The sequence below is a fragment of the Haemorhous mexicanus genome, chromosome 1 (genome assembly GCF_027477595.1).
Source record: "Haemorhous mexicanus isolate bHaeMex1 chromosome 1, bHaeMex1.pri, whole genome shotgun sequence".
In the NCBI taxonomy this organism is placed as follows: domain Eukaryota; kingdom Metazoa; phylum Chordata; class Aves; order Passeriformes; family Fringillidae; genus Haemorhous; species Haemorhous mexicanus.
Window position 1 is genome coordinate 148,022,163 of NC_082341.1, and position 16,537 is coordinate 148,038,699.

The 16,537-nt window shown below is 46.1% G+C and overlaps 1 long non-coding RNA gene across 14 annotated transcripts in view; it reads left to right on the forward strand.

Moving 5' to 3' along the window:
• LOC132337933 (uncharacterized) overlaps positions 1 to 16,537 on the forward strand; it is a 131,086-nt gene that overhangs the window by 59,982 nt on the left and 54,567 nt on the right. For 10 of the 14 annotated variants that reach the window (XR_009489309.1, XR_009489303.1, XR_009489300.1 and 7 more), the window contains one exon: positions 14,145 to 14,209. The exons of the other annotated variants lie outside the window; for them this stretch is intronic. This is a non-coding gene — a long non-coding RNA (uncharacterized LOC132337933). The remainder of the gene's footprint in view (positions 1 to 14,144; positions 14,210 to 16,537) is intronic. 14 annotated transcript variants of the gene reach the window in all.

Below are 16,537 nucleotides of genomic sequence, written 5' to 3' on the forward strand. Positions count from 1 at the left end.
GCAGCTTGTTTGGTTGTAGGGTCTGCAAGGCATGTGTAATGTCTGTACCCTGTGTAGGAGGACTGGAGTTCAGCGTGCTTCTTGTGGCTTCGGGTGTCCAAAGCCTCTGCATGAAAGCTTGGCCTCTCCTAAGCTGCCCTTAAATTTTCTTCAAGGTCTGGACACAGTTTAAATCTGTGAGCCACTTGTCTGAGCCTGCTCTCGGCATTTATACACCCTGACTGGCAGCATATGTACATTCCTGAAGGATAGGGTATGATTGCTGAGAAGGTTTCAGTCCAACTGGGTCATCTCACACTGGCTGTTGCAGCCCCAGTGAGAATCAGCAAGAGATTCCAGCCTCAGGAGTTTATTCCAGCCCCAGGAGCCGCTGCACTAAGACCTAGTGAGGCTGCTTGGGCTGCACTGTAAGCTCCTGGGAAGCAGCCCTGGAGCTGCTCTGCTCTTTGGCTTTCTGAGTGATGTGGCTTGTGGCTTTTCAGCCACAGGAAGGTTTGGAACAATGCTTGCCATCTCCCCATGGGAACCTGACACCTGTAGAGGGAGCATCCACATCCTGGTACCTTGGCTGCAGAATCCCCCAGGTGTGGTTCTGTGAAGAACTGGGGCCTGCATGTCAGCTCTCTGTTGATTAGAATCTCCGTCCAGAGCTTTTGTGCATATCCCTGCATCTCTCAGCCAGGGGAAATCCTGCAGAGACATCTGCCTGCTAGGCCACCCCCTCTGCTTCCCCTCCTAGTTCTTGGAGATGGAGATGTGTTCTGCTTGTGTTTGCAGAGTGCTGAGCCTGTGCTGGCTCATCCCTACTGCAGTGAGGATAAATACTGACACTGGTTGAAATTTAGATGTACAAGATGTTGTACTTAAGCAGAGGTAGCTCTGGAAGATTTTTGGTATGCTTATGCTTCTGCTGATGCCCTCAGTATATTTGTTCTCTGGGGGCAGTCTGTTCAGAAATAATGATTAATGATGATGGTCCATTGTCAAGACTGTCACCTTTAAGTCAAAGAACAAATATAATTTGCTGTAGTACATCACTCTTGTTTAGTTGTAATTGGGCAAAGGAAATGTGTGTGCGTGTGTGTGTGTGTGTGTGTGTGTGTGTGTGTGTTATTCTTCATTTATTTAATGTTTTCTCTGCAATTTACTGTTAGCTTTTCTGTGTTGCTGATAATTGGAGTGTTTTCTTTGCCACCCTGGAGAGAGGAATCTCTCCTTTATATAGCAAGGGAAACTGTCACAGTGAAAAGATGGAGTGGTTACTGCTGCCCTTTGCCTGAGCCTGACACATATCTCTCCTGCCTTCTGTCTGTCTGCCTTGGAGACCAGATGATGTTGCAGGGACTCACGGTGCCCTTGTATTTGATGCTTGCTTCTCCCAGTGGTCTCTTAGCTCTTAACCGTGCCTTGATTCTCCATGCAGAGAGCAGGAATAAACTGATTCTTTGGAGTTGTGAGAATTGATGTTAAGGATGAGCAATTTAGCAGGAAATGCAAGGGCTGTGTCTAAGAAGGGGGGATGCTTTTTTCAGTATCGGTGATTCCAGGGAACAGCCTCATTTTTACTTGACTGCTGGACATCTCTCTGGGTTTTTCACAATTAAGTTCACTCCATCTGGCTTTCTTTCTCTGTCACTCCATTTTTTGGAAACATTTTTGTGCTGGGCTGTCACTGTGGATATCAGCAAGGATATTCAGGGCTCATGGAATGCAAAGCCACGAAGCTTTCTCTGCTTTTCTGTCCTTTCTTTGAGTTTGGGATTTCCTTGAGCTGGGATGCTTTGGGATTCTGGGACATGGTAAGCAGGAGAATGTTGTCATCTCCATCTTGAGATGACAATGAGGCTGCTCATTTCACCAATATGAAATGAGCAGCCTGCCTGAAGTGAGGAAGGTTTTGCAAGTCTCAGTGACACCAGTTAAGTACTCGGAAGGGGTGTGAATTGGGGGTGGGTGGAGAAGGAGGTTTGTTGCGTGCTTCCCGGCAGCTAAAAGCAGGTGTTCAGTCAACTGAGAGTTGCCCTAAAGGCAGAGAATAAGGATGCAAATGATCTGTGAAACATAAAAGGAAGCATCTGAATGCCCCTTTTCTTGGTTTACCTCCACCCTGGGTAGTTTGCATGACACAAGTTGATCAACCCTGAGAAAAAGCAGTTCTGTCCAGCTGGAGAAGATAACTTTGTCAAACCTAACGACCTTGCAAAGAGGCGAAAAAAGCAAAGCCCAGAGGCCAGGATACAGAGGGAAAAGTGTGGGCTGTGGCTCTGCTGTCTTGGTGGGGAAGTGGGGAAGTGAGGTCCCTGCTTCCTCCAGCTTTGACAGTAGCCCAGCTGAGTCAATGCCGGTCCCAGGAGGGGTCTGTGATTGCAGCTTCAGCCCTCCTTGATGAGGGCAGTGTGAGGAACATTGGGTGAACAGAGCCCACCGAGCTCCAGCGCGAACAGGCACCGCATGAGACCGGCGGGTTTAAACCCACCTGGAACGGCTTCTAGGCCGTGCTTTGCCTCATCTTTGATGCAGTAGCAATGCACGAATCCAACCGGTTGCTGCAGCTCAAGGGCTGGCTGCTCAAGTGGGGACAATGCCTTAGCTCAAAACTGGTGTGGATTTAGGACCCTCCTTGGCCAGCCTGGAGATGCTGAGTGCAGGGTGGAGCAGTGCTCAGCTGTTACTCTGCTCATCCTCCTCAGCCAAGTTCTACACCCAGCCTGCATTTGTGCCCTACCCTAAATGAACTTTTAACAGAGTTCATTTCTTTGCTGTGATTTGGACCTGCACGTGTGTCTCCTGGGTGTTGTCAGCTCAGCTGTAGCTGCAGATGGCTGGTCTCCCCCCACGTCTCCCCTGTGCTCTCCTGTCCTGCAGGTGACCCGCTTCATTTCATTGTTGATAGTTTCACTAATTTTCCCAGTGTTAATGAGTTTTTCCCCAGCTTCCATTCCCCCCGCTTCCCCAAAGCCAAGACGTTGACTCTTTCACTGTGAGGGTTAATTGCTTATTTATTTTGTGGGCTGCACCTCCCTCTTTCTGATTTCACTTGATATGTGCAGGATGTGGCGATAAAAATCTGTTTGAGCTGTCTCCTGTTTCAGACATTTTTGCTTCTTTAAAGTAATTTCATGGGACAATGAGTGTGTACAGGGGTGCTTGCATAGGAAGGTGGAGACGGAGCAGCAGGTTCTGCCCTGTGATCTCTACATGCTCCATCCTTGCACCCAGGCACTTGAACAAAGGTTTGGAAGTGTTCTATCCTCACAGAGCCACTGTTATGAATCTGGGGGGGGAAATTGTGACATTGTTCAGTCTGCTCTCCCTTCAGCTCCTTGCAGACTTCTCTTCAAGATCCAGCTGCTTTTCATCAGCAGCTCCCGGGGTTGTCTGGGCCAGCCGGCAGCTTGCCACGTTCAGTGGTGACACGTCTGTGTCTGGAGAGAGCACAGCATCCCTGTGGATCTGTACAGTCTCCTTTGCAGACTGCGTGGTGTGTATGGCCCTGTGGTCCCTTCCAGCCTTACCCATTCTGTCATTCTGTGCCATTCTCTGTGTTCATGGAGGGCATCCAGTTGCAGACTGCATATATTCAGTTGAACCAGGTGTTTTCTGGCCTTTTTTTTTTTAGGTTTTGCATCAGTGGTTTGTTTGGTACTGCTGTTTCCTCCTTAAGTTAAAGTGGTTTACTCGCATAAGTTAACAGTGTCTATGGGTGGTTTACTCACATGCATGGAAAAGCTGCTCTCAGAGGTGGTTTGTATTATCTGTATTTTTATCTTCAATGTCTGATCTGCAGCATGTCCTGCAGAGATGGCTCCTCTGGGGAGATGTTGCCAGGGTTTGGATGCTTTTCCTTAATAAATTTGACCCATTTGAAGAAAACTGTGCTCATTTTCTGAATTATGAAGCTGTGTATTGAAAACCAGTATGGAGTAAAGGGGGCTGAGGTCAAGAAGGGTTAGTTATGAAAACTGGGGTGTATTCTGCTAACATCTCAGTGCCCCAGGGCTAATGCTTCTGAGCTGTAACCCTGAGTCATAACTGCCCGCCCCAGTGCAACTTCCAACCAAGGCAGTGTCACATTAGAGAAGCTGGCATGGAAACTCAAGCCTAGAGGCTTGAGGGGTCCACAGTAAAGGGGCTGCTGGGTACATGATGCTGGTATACCTCTGTGGAAAGGGGGATTAAGAATTTGGCAGGAAAGCACAGGGTCCAAGCTGCCAAATGGCTGCATGTGTTATGTTTCCTTTTTTTTTCTTTCTCTTTTGTTTGTCTGTTTGACTGGATTTGGATTCCTCCCAAAAAGAGGACCTGAGAGGTCTTTAACAGCAAGAAAGGGAGCTCATCTGAGGAGGAAAGGGTTACCCTTATTGACCAAGCAGACTGACTGGGAGCTGCTAACTTGGGATGAGATGGGTGGTGGCTTTCCATCTTGTCTTTCCATGTGGTCATGACAGGGAGAGCTGATGTTCGTTCTAACTGGGAATGTGTAGTGACATGTCAGGAATACGTCCTTGCTGGATTGCATTCTTGTGTGGGAAGGCATCAGCTATACATTGTGATGGGGATTAGACCTTACTGTATAGATAATGCTTTGCAAATATATTTTCCTGGGAAGTTTACCTAACTGGGCATAGTCCCAAAGAGCATGAATTGGATGGTTCTGACATTTTTATGTTATTCCCAATGCCTTGGTGTTTTGGATGAACATCTGAGGCTGCAGCCCTTTTCATGTGCTCTTCTATGATGGTCTCACTGGTGTGGGCAGGGCTGCTGGGCAGTTTGTCAGAACCAGGTGGGAAGTGGCAGAAAGGACATTCCTTGTGTTTGACTGCTGGCAAATCCCATACCAAGTAGGTTATCTATGAAGAGATGTTGTGATGATGGAGGAAAATGGAGTGTCTTGTTGAATTGAATTTTCTTATTTCTTTTAACAGTTATACTAAAAAAAAGCCCTCCAAAAAGCTTGGTACTTCTTGGGATTAATTTTTGTGTGTTTTCTGAGAGCACAGATAAAGGCTATAGAAGCAGTTTCATTTTCCAAAAGGGGGAAGAGCTCAAGCCTGAGTGTAAAATGCCCTGCAATATACATCCCAAGTGACCTTGTGCAGGTCAGACAGCTGGACTAGAAATGTCCAGAAACGAGACTGGGCATCCAAAATGCTGACCCACTTGGACATGTTGTACCAGCAGTCCAGTGCCAGTCTCAACTGCTGTTTGGTGGACTTCACGGCTCTTGAATAGCTGTGGTTTGGAGTCAGGTGGGGTTGGGTGTGAAATTAAAAAAAAATGGTTTTTCAGTGTAAACACCACTTAATTCTGTAGGAAGAGTGGGAACAAATAATACTTTGGACCAGGATCCTCTATGGATCATGGAAATTTTCTGAACATTTAGTTATGTTACATGCCCAATTTCCAGACAGCTAAAATTAGGGAGAGAGCAGTCCCACCTTGTAGTTTCTTGATGTTTCTGTTGCTTGTGTGTAAAATGAGTTTAGTATTAAGTCTTTGTTTCCCTGAAAGAGAGAATAAATATAAAACTCGGAGCTGTTTCCTGGCTACAGCAGCAAATGAATGCCTGTGTTTGGGATAACAGGCTGATCTTGGCCATGGGTAGCATCTTTGAAACTGCCAGCATGCTGAGAGTTAATGAATGTGCTTGATGAGCTGGCGTGTTAAGGCTTTGAAATCAATTTTACAGCTGCACACCACCGCAAACCTTTTTATTTAAGATGTTCATTTCATGAAGTTCAAATAGCACCCATGTTGGACTGAATTCCAAATCTCCAGGAGAGTTTCGGACAATTTCGCTTGAGGTTTCTCTTGTGGTTGCTTGCAGGAGAAAAAAAACAGGGTAAAGTAACCAAGGTCAGCACCTCACTTCAAGCTGCCAGTAGGACTCCTCCAGGGAGAGAGGGATTGAGTTACCCTCTGCCTGCAATTCATCCCTCATGCCTATAATCAAATAATCCAGTGAAACGGCGTCAAAAAGGATGGGAAAGTTAGGAAAACTTTTTCCTGTAAGTTGAGACGGGCAAATGATGCTCAGAGCTGTGTTGGTGTCTCGGGCACAGATTTCTCCTCAGAAAGTGCTGGGGGGGTATTTTGCCCAAGGTATTGCATTGAAGACCTGATGTCCATAAAGTGTGGAGCGGAATGGATGCATCTTCAAATCACCATGCTTGCCCTCATCTTGGTAGTAGGTCTTAATTTTTTAGTGCTGTGATTCTGAATACATTTTGCACTTATTATTGATCAATATATGTAGTGCCTTTATTTGAATTTAATTAATTCTTGTTTAATATTATAGTAGGCTTTATTACAGATAAGTACTACCTTGCATTTATTAGTTTTTCCATTCTAGAGGATCTGCTAAGTCTTCTCAGGGTTGATTCCTAACCTTAGGATGCTCCTGACTCCTTCAATGCCCTTGGACACATTATCCAATTGTGGTAAAAACTGTCCAGCCCATTTTCATTTATTTTCCATCTCCTTTTTCCTCCTTAACTTGATTGTTATGAAATCATTGAGCTAACAACAGTATTATTTAGTTCCAATTTACATTATTGGCATTTCAGCTTTCTCTGAGTTAAATGGCATCCTGGTATTCTCTGCCAACGTTGCTTTTTGTCTCCTTAATGTTGGACTAACCTTCAAGGAATAGATTAAAAAAAATTATTTCTGAGGTTTTGCCAATTTTTGCCATGTAAGGGCTGTGTGACTCAGAAAGTTGCATTTCAGCAGCGGGCTGGACTAGACAGAACACTGGTGCACTCTGTGATGCCAGGGAAATAATTTGCTTCAGCGCCCTACCACATGCAATCCCTGTTTTTCTTGGGAGATCTCCCATGGACCTTCTGGCTGATTTTTCTCATTCTTCAATCTAATGTGATTGTCGTATGTTGTGGTATGTAGGGCTCCAAGCCAAGAATATCCAATATTTTTGAAATGTGTTCATTACTGTTTAAAATAGGCCCTTTTTCCATTCTCTTATAAGATTGTGCCACTTCTCTAATATACTAATTTTACCCCTTCTTTGGCATCCATACTCCTTGGTGTTATTTTGGTGTGTACTGTATATATATCTTACGTATAGCTCTATGTGAGTATGCGTTGCTGTATGTGATTTATATAAAGCTTGTCTTGTCTGTGCTGTCACAAGGAAATAACTCTCACTTTTGTGGTGGGATCTTGGCTTGGATCTGCTGTGTATAACCAGTCCATTGCCAGGTCTCTCTGTCTTGCTTCCCTTCATTCCCAAGCAAGGCCATTGCTTCAGCCAGGCAAAGGAAAACTATGGAGCACCATTGCAGGTGACTGCAGGTGAGGGATGTGGGGGTTTTGGAGCTGCTGGGTGGAAGTCTCCAGATCCCTGTCTTACACACACTTGTGAGCTGCACGTGTGCAGTGAGCATGGGTACACAAATGTGGTCAAGGTGCATATGGAGAAAATGGCTTTAAAAATGGGGGTAAAACTGCCCTGAAATAGAGGGGGAGACATATTGGACCATGACTAGAGTATCACGGGTGTGGATGAAAACTGGAAACAGCAGCCAGGGCAGAGGTGGAACGTGTGTGTGGGTGGAGAAGATCAGTGTGAGAAGCTGCATTGGATGGCAAACTAATTGGGCAAATTGATTCCCCTGCAGTTTCTTGAACACCTGCCTTACTTTGCTATTTTGCCTTCCTTGTGTACCTGCTTGGGTCACACGCATGGACCCAAAAACTGGGTAGAAGGACTGTGACAGTGCCAATATGTTTGGGGGCAGGAAAAGAGCCAGAATTAACTGTGGCAGCCGTTCATGGAAGAAGAATAAAACTTTGTGGTCAACTCTGACTTGAGGGAACCAGCGGAGCAACAGGACCACATAATGTTCACGTCTTTTGATCCTGCTTAGAAGAGGGCGATCTCTATTGCTGGGAAATTCATGGTCTTTGTTATATGATGGCATCACTTTAAGGCCTCCATATTGTCATGATAGTGTCTACCAAGGGGGTGGAGACCTGGCTCATTGTGGCTTTGTCAGTTTTACATATTTGCCCAGCTGAATTGTGATGGGCTTTGTTGTAGGCAGGTAAAGATTTCCAAGAAGCTCTGGAGTTCCTGGACTGATGACCTGAAAACAGAGGCATAAAATATGTGAGGTGAAAAGTGGGAGGATGGGTTGTTCCTTTGAGACAGTGGGGTGTTTATTAGGAGGAGGATGTGAGGCTGAAGTTATTGCAGGTAAGTGTACTGTGTACCTTGGCTCCCAGTTTCAGGGTTGTCAGCTGAGACAGGTGTTATGCCAGGGCAGGATATTGCTACCTCCAGCAAGGGTCTCAATAGGTCTGACATGACAGGGAAGGCTGTAAACTGGACTTCTACTCAGTATTACACCGAGTTTCTGGGCCAAAGGGACAGCTTTTGGTCTAAGGAGCACTGTGGCTTGTCACCAAAAGGGCTGTGCCTGATTAGTGCTGATGGAGCTGCTGTTGGTGGTGGTATCAGAAATACTGGTCCTTTACTACAAAGGAGGACATCTTACAGTGTGATGGAGGCCAGAAAGGTGTTAAACTGTTGAGCCTGTTTTGTCACTAAATGTGATACCATCAGTTAGCTAGAGCTCTGAAGATGGAAAACTTTCATAGTGTGAAGTTACTGGAGGAGGGGAGACACTCAACAGGATTAGCTTCATTCACTTGAGCCTTAGGAAGGTGAGGATGGGTTGGTGACTGTATGGATGTGAGCAAGCCTTCTGAACTGGTTTTCTCTATGTCAGCCAAAGGGGAATTTTCCAAGATTGGTCCTTATGTTCTCCAAGCAAGGAAGGCTGAATGTTGTATCTGACTCTGCAGGAAAGCTGACACAGTGGCAGTAGCACTCAAAATTGTGTATTATTCCCTTCACAGCCAAAACTAGAACAAGAAAAATATCTTGTGTCAACCTGGCCTTTGAAATACAAATGAGTGAGCTCGAGCTCACTTGTAAATGTCACTGTGTGCTTTGTGCTCTCGCTCCCTAATGTGGTTGCTTTGCTTTCCCAGGTAACACATTTTCAGGCTTTTGCTTCAAGTGATGCTTTGACAAAGGGAGAGGAGAAGAGAGTCACTGTGCTTTGTGTTGGGTCCTTTAGGGCTGTTTTCCCACTGAGAAGCTACTCTGACCCTGAGCCAAATCAAAACCATCAGCACAGGCACTGTTCTCCCATGAAAGCCCAGCTGCAGCCTCATGTTCTTCTGTTGTCAGACTTGGGGGAATGGTGTATGAAAGGGCACTGTGCAACTCTTTGGCTTGACAGCCTTGGCTTTCTTTATGTGCTGCAAGTCTTTCTTAGGCATTTTTGTGTCCCTCTGTCAGTGAGTCTCTGCTTACTTGCTGAAACTCATTCATCTTGTTTTAAGGGATGAGTTGTCCTGTATTGGACCACCAGCAAACAGCTGTGCCTGGCCAGCTGGCCAAACCTGCTGCAAGTCTGAGGAAGCAGAGGGGCAGGCACTGATCTCTCTGGTGCACAGTGATAGGACTTGAGAGAATGGCATGAAGCTGAGTTGGGGCAGGAGGAGTATAGGTTGGCTATTTGGAAAAAGTTCTTCACACAGAGGGTGTTTTGGTACTGGAATAGGCTCCCCCAGGATGTGGTCACAGCACCAAGCCTGCCAGAGTTCAGGAAGTGTTTGGACAATGCTCTCAGGCACATGGTGTGACTCCTGGAGCTGTGCTGTGCAGGGTCAGGAGTTGGACTCTATGATCTCTGTGAGTCCCCTCAGCTCAGGACAGTTCATGGTTCTGTATTTCTATGGCAAAGCATTGACCTGGGCAGTCAGCTTTAGGGTCCTCTCTACTGCCTTTTGCAGGATGCACTTCTGGGATTTACACTAATTCCTGCAGCTTCCTTGTGAACTTCTTTCCTTCAAAATTGAATCACAAGGCATGTAGAGAGCCAAGACTGCAACAGGATATGTTGCTTTGGTAGAAAAGCTCGATGGGGAAATTAATTGTGCTATTTTGGGTTATACCATGATGGGCTGGCCAGGTTTGGTGACGTTTCTGTCCTGTCTGGGATTAACCTGATGGGGACGGTAGGACAAAAAATAACATTGAAATCAAATAAATGCCTCAGAATTGCATTTTGGGTGCTAGAAGATGTTCATTCTCAAAACCCAATTGTTTAAAACCAATTTGCTGATTAGTTCAAGCCAGCTTTGAGACTCCTATCTGAGTAAGAGGCATTTCTGTGGAGTTAATCAGAAAGAACTGCAGTTTCTTTAACCATGAACAAAAATAAATGTCAGACTGAGGACAATGTGTAACAGCAGTGACTGGATTTGTTGACTTAGCCAGAAACATGCAGCCAGTAAAAAATAAAATCATGTGGAAATACCTCACAGGCCTCTGAATCAGTGCTGACAATCCCTCTGAGCTTTGGGATATTCACCATTGCAGTTGGTGAATAAAGTTGTTGGGAGGAGTAGCAGGAGATTCTCTCGTCTACCAACACTGGTGAGGGTCTTCTCCACAGGCTGCAGGTGGATCTCTGCTCCCCTGTGGTCCTCCATGGGCTGCAGGGGCACAGCTGCCTCACCCTGGGCTGCACCACAGGCTGCAGGTGCCTGAAGCACCTCCTCCTGCTCCTTCACTGACCTCCACAGGGAGTTCATCACTAATCCAACTATGTGAGTTTGGCATGATAGTGGGGTACTATATGGTGTGGAGGAGGCGGCTGCAGTGTACCTTCTTTCTGGCTGGTTAATACCCCTAGTTTGCAGTGAATCCACCCTTATCCCCACCTCTGCTTTTACCATTTTAGTTAAAAACTTAAACAACCTGGTGCTGGGTAAGGCTGCTGGGGCTGTTTCTTCTTCCCCACGATGCTCAGCCACGGAGCGTACGCACAGGGGCTGGTGCTCCAGCCCTCTGCCTGGGTTCCTCCCCATGCATGACTGTGATTTAAAAATATGTAGTGGGAGACTTCCCAGACTGAAAAGGGCTTAATCTTCCCTGGATGAGCTCAGCTTTTTTTACAACACTCCATTTACACCAGTTGATGTCTTTCCAAGAGTCTGAAATCAGGATAGTGACCCACAGCTGGAGCATCTGCCAGAGCTCCGTGGACAAAGTGCTGAGTCTTCTGCCTTCTGGGCAGGAGCCTGCCAGGGGGTTTGCCCATAAGTTTCTGGTATTTAGTGTGATAAAACAGGGGTGTATAAAAAGTTTTAGAGGTGGCTGGGCTGTGCCAGTGTGCTGGGATGTATTAATGAAATAGGGTTGTTGTTTGAAGGAAGTTACTGAGATGGCCCCATACAAAAAGCTGGTACAATCAGGGAATATTTACCTTCTCTCCATTTCTCCTTCTGTTTCCTGCCCATCTCTTTTGATAATTTTGAGTCTTTCTGCTGTGTGCTTATTTCACTTTTTGTTTGCTTACAAACCTCCAAGGTGTGCTGGTAACTTCACTGAGTTTTAGTGCTTTTGCCTTTGCTGTGGTGAGCAGTGCATGCCAGTTGGATCACTGCTGTTATTTTGGGTTTTCCCAAGTCTTTCCACAGGCTGCTTTTGATTTCAAAGATACTTGTTGAAAAAAGAAAGATTTCCACCAAAAAGCCTCTCACGCCTCTGATGCATTCAAGCACAACTCCCGCTGAGCATCTGTGCTTCATGTACTTGGAATTAAAAGCTGATTAAAGGGGTAGGAGTACCGATTTCAGCTATTTTTATGGCACATATGTCACTTTGATACTTTTCCAGTGGGATGTCCAGCAGACTACTTGGTGATGGGTGCAGGGACTTGGGGACATACATGTGAGCCCCAAAGTATTGCTGCCTGTCAGGGCACTGCAGTGCTGAGCATTGAAGTGTCAGCCCCTTGGGGCCATCAGCAGCAGAGGCTGGGAGTTTGGTGAAGCTCTGCAGGGGCAACATGTACTTCATGTGACTGAACCCTCCCCTTTGGAAACTGGCAATAGGTCCAAATTTCCTGCTTGCTGTACCTTTCCTCTGTGCAAGCTCTCCCCTCTCCTCCTCCTAGGTTGCTTTCCATTTCCCAGCACTGCAGCTGACGCATCTGGGTAGGAGCATCATGGGCTTCTGTGCAACACATCAGCCTTGTTCTGCCATGCTGACTTCCCTCACTGATATCCCAAGGGATAGGGATAGCAGTGGTGATAGATACCAGCTCTCATCCAGCAATACCCCTCTCAGTGCAATCCTTCTGTATGGGGTGTGTTTCCCCCCCTGCATGGAGACAGCCAGAAGAGTCCTCTGAAACCTAGGCATCACCTTGTACAGGTGAAACCTCTTTTGGGTATGAATCAGGAGGCAGCATCCCTAATTTGGATTGACATAGCAGCGTTGGAGCCACAGCTCAAATCTGTCAGAGCCTTTTCTGGCAAATCACTTCAAAAAGGGTGAAGAGAAAGCCCAGCATTGGGCACAGACAGGTTGCAAGGCAGGAGCTACCAGCTGCAGCTACCTCCAGGAGCAACCAGAGCTTCACGGTACCAGAGCCAGTACCCAGGCCAAGAGTAACATTCCTGTCTGTTCACTTACTTTTCTTTGCCACCTTAGTGCTTTGTGCAATTTCCAAAGCAATGTGTGCATATCCAGATTCTCTTCTCCTGGACTAAGCAGGTGTCCTCCTTTCCCTTAGTTGGTTTCTTCACACAGAGGGTAGGGAGTGGCAAAATATTTGTTCGGAGATAAAATAAATGTGTTTATCTGATCAGGACACCCGGCTATGGGCAATACCCGAGTAAAGCTTTTGTTTGTTTGAAGCAGCTTGGAATTTTTAGGAAAATCAGAGGAATTTCCCTTAGGATGAGCTGCTTAACAAGTGTCCTGCCAACCAAGCTGATAAATGCCAAGCAAATCCAAAACAGAACACAGCACTGTTCTCTCCAGCTGCCAAGTTTGTGTTTGCTTTGGAGTTTTAATTAGAGGCAGTTCCCCAAAACGAAATGTTTTATTTGTTACCGTCTTCCTTTCTTCCTCCTCTTCCTTGTCCACTCCTCCCCTCTGCTGCTGTTGGCTGTGTGCTCAGCTGTGCTGGGATTTGCTGGGCTGTCACCATTCCTGCCACCATGAGTATGGCAGTGCTCTTTTCTCCAGCTCTCCTCAGCCCTTGCACTTGCTCCAGCACTGATCCACCCACAGCTCACTGTGCTGGTAGAAATTCAGCGTGTGTCTGTACTGAGTGAGCTTCCTGCTGGACAATGAAGTGCATCAGCAGCTGCAGAGGTTTGGTGAGCATCAGGGCCAGCAGTGGCTTTAGGAAGTGAGGAAAGGTTACTTGGTCTTTTTCGGTGATGAAGTGTTAGATTTGCACACATTGTGAAGCTTTCAACCCAGTCCACCTCACCCATCAAGGTTGCATCCACATCACTTAGAGAGATGAAAAGGTTTTGTGTATTTTTTCCCCCTCTCCAAATAGGTTTTTTCCTCTCTCCAGCTGCTTTGAGAGTCCCGGAAGCGCTGAGGTATAGATAGGCGGCCATTGATTTTTTTTCCCCTCTATCTTGAAAGTAACCCAAGTCCTCTGGCATATGGTAAAATTTGATTTCAATAGAAGGGGAGAGCTTGGTAGACCATCAGCTTCTTTCATTTCAGTGTAGCGTTGTCTTGTCACCCTTACACATGTAGAAATATGCTTTGTTCTCTTGTTCACTGGTGCATTCAAGCTAAATGTGATTGAGCCTGGTGGCTGCTTGGATGGGTTATAGGGTGCTTCCAGGTGCCATTTGTACATGAGGATACTGTGATGCAGGGAATGGTTGTTTTCTCACTGTGGCTTTTAATGATCATTCAGAATATTAAAGCATTTCTTTGTACGTTCACATTTATCTTTGTATTGGCTAAATTTCAATTCATTTTCTTCCTTCTGAACACTTTCATTTTTGTTGCATAAACTGTTTCTCACAAACCATACTAGTGAGGTCCCTGATGTTGTGGGGGGTTTGGGTGATTGGGTTTTTAACAGCTCTTTCCACCCAAGAGTGGATTTCCTTTCATTATGCACCCTCTAACTGGTTTTCCAAGCCTTTCTCACCTTGTGAGTTTCTAAATGTGTTGTTTTTTTGTTTGATTGTTTTTTGTTTTAATGAAGATGTAGGATCCTTTCAAATAAATTGAAGCCTTCTGACAATTAAATTACATTTTTTTATGGTTTTTTCCACAGACCCATGCAGTATGGAATATTTTTGCCCAAGGACCAGATGGCTTGAAATCCATCATTCAACCAGGGTAGAGTAGCACACTTGTTCTCTTAAATATGTTCTTTCTAATAGTTACCAGTTACGGTTATTAGGAATTTTCTATGCTGTTGGTGATTTATAACCCTTCCATTCTCATATAACTGTTGTGGACAGCAAAATCAAAGGTCTTGTTGGTGTTTGCCCAAGGCACCCACTTTGGTCATATGAGCTTGGGCAGAGTGCTGTACTAATGTGGCTCTGTGGCTTTTGTCTTAAAATGAATTGAGTCCCAGTCAGCTTTAGGCACAAGCAGAGCAAGCCCAGGTCTGTCTGCACATGTCTGGGTGGACACATCTCACTTGGGTCATGTGAAATCCCTACTCATCAGAGCCTTGGAGTGACCTTCTCGCCCTTGGCTGTGCCTGTGAACTGTGTAGCACTGGATATACAAAATAATCACAGGGAGCCTGAAAATGCCTGTGATGTGAAATTGGAACATTAATAAAAACAAAGGAATTGTTTGTGTTCAACCAAGCAGAGTCTTGCCTGTTTCTCAGAGAACAGTGTTTCCAGCCTTTCAGTCCTTGGAGAAACCCTGATCAAGAGTGCTGTTGCTGACCTGCAGCGTGGGTGATTGCAAGGTGGTGGGCACAAGCTCTTGCCCAAGAAACTTTTTCATGTGCACATGTGCAAAATGTCTGATGTGAGCATGGGAAGTGCTTCCCAGCAGGGAAGGCAGGGCCTGTGTTGCACAGTGCAGATGCGATGGTGTCCCTCTGTATGGAACGAATCAATCCCGAATCTGCAGAGATGCAGCCCAGCCCCAGTGAGAAGCACTGAAGGAGGTAGGGGAGCTCTCCCTGTGTGTCTGAAGTCTGTAAGGTCTGTGGTTTATGCCTGGCTTCTGTCACTGCAGTGTTAGTTCAGGTCAAGTTCATCTAATGGATGAGAGCAAACCCATTCCTGCTGTGTGAGCATCTCCTTTCTGGGCTGCAGAGCACAGGTCCCATGTGGCTGCTGGATTCTCATCAGTCAGAGTGTCCTGCTTGGGGCTGCTGGGTCCTGCTTGGGGCTGCTGGCACTGGTGGCCAAGCAGGGCAAGCTCGGCCCTGCCCAATGGCGTGGCCAGCCCTGGAGCCTGGTGGAAAAGCTTGCCTTGCAAGTCTCTCCTGGGCAGTGGAGGGAAAGTCACCTCCATGTGGGCTTGCTTTTCTCCCCCCTGTGTCTTCCAGTTTGGTAGAAGCTGTATGTCAGAGCTGCCCAGGGTGTGAAATGTGATATTCACAGGTTGTCTTCCTGGCCAGTTGGCCATCTTCTTGATTGGATAGCAGAGATGCCAGTGCACATGTGGAGGTTGGAGCTACAGCAGAGTTTGGACCAGAACACTCTGAGGTCTTGCTCAAGGCTGCTCCTGCTCCTGGGGCCAAACAGTAGCAAGGGATGCTTGGTGTTGGTCACCTTTAGATGACAAACCTGGAGGGATGGCAAAGATTCAGGGATCCAGACCAGCTCATCCAGTCTCAAAGTGACCCTGATGAGGACAGGCTGAGCGAGCTGGGGTTGTTCAGCATAGAGAAGAGAAGACTCCTGGAAATCTTTATGTGGCCTTTCAGTACTTAAAGAAAGTTTCTGAGAAAGATGGAGACAGACTTCTTAGCAGGGCCTGTAATGATAAAGGATAATGGCTTTAAACTAAAGATGATAAATTCAGACTAAATAAAAGGAAGACAATTTTTTATGATGTGTTTGGTGAAATGGTAGAACAGGTTGCCCAGAGTAGATGGAGTAGATGCCCAATCCCAAGGTTGTTGTAAGCAGATGCAGCAACAGGACACCTGGGTCTTGGTGCCCTGTGAACTGTCCTCAAGTAACTTGTGCCTTCCTGACAACATTATGCAAGTGGACTTCTTGGTCATGTTGTCTGCTGTTAGCCTGGGGATCATACCTAGTGCAATCAGGTATCTTTTGACCTTGATGGATCTTTAAAAGTGTTATTTTCCCCACTGTGACAATAGGAGCACTGACCATGACCCTCAGTCTATTGTCCTTAGTACAAATGTTGAATCAAAGGCTGTCCACCCCCCAGGAAGCTCATGGTCTGGATCAATGACAGGAGGTTGTGATTGGTACATGTATATGGGAGAATAAAATAAAAACACTGGGACACTGTTGATCATCTTGACAGACATGTCTCAGAACACCAGCAGCCTCACAGTTTCTGAGTTTTCTTGTAAATGTCATGCAAAGGAGAGTTTTGAGGAAGTCACTGAAGTAGTTTGGCAGACATTTGAGATGAATTTCTACCAGACAAGGGGCAGGAAGGGAAAAAATTTCATTCAATATCAAAGGCATTTTCCATTGACTGGCCCAGGAGACC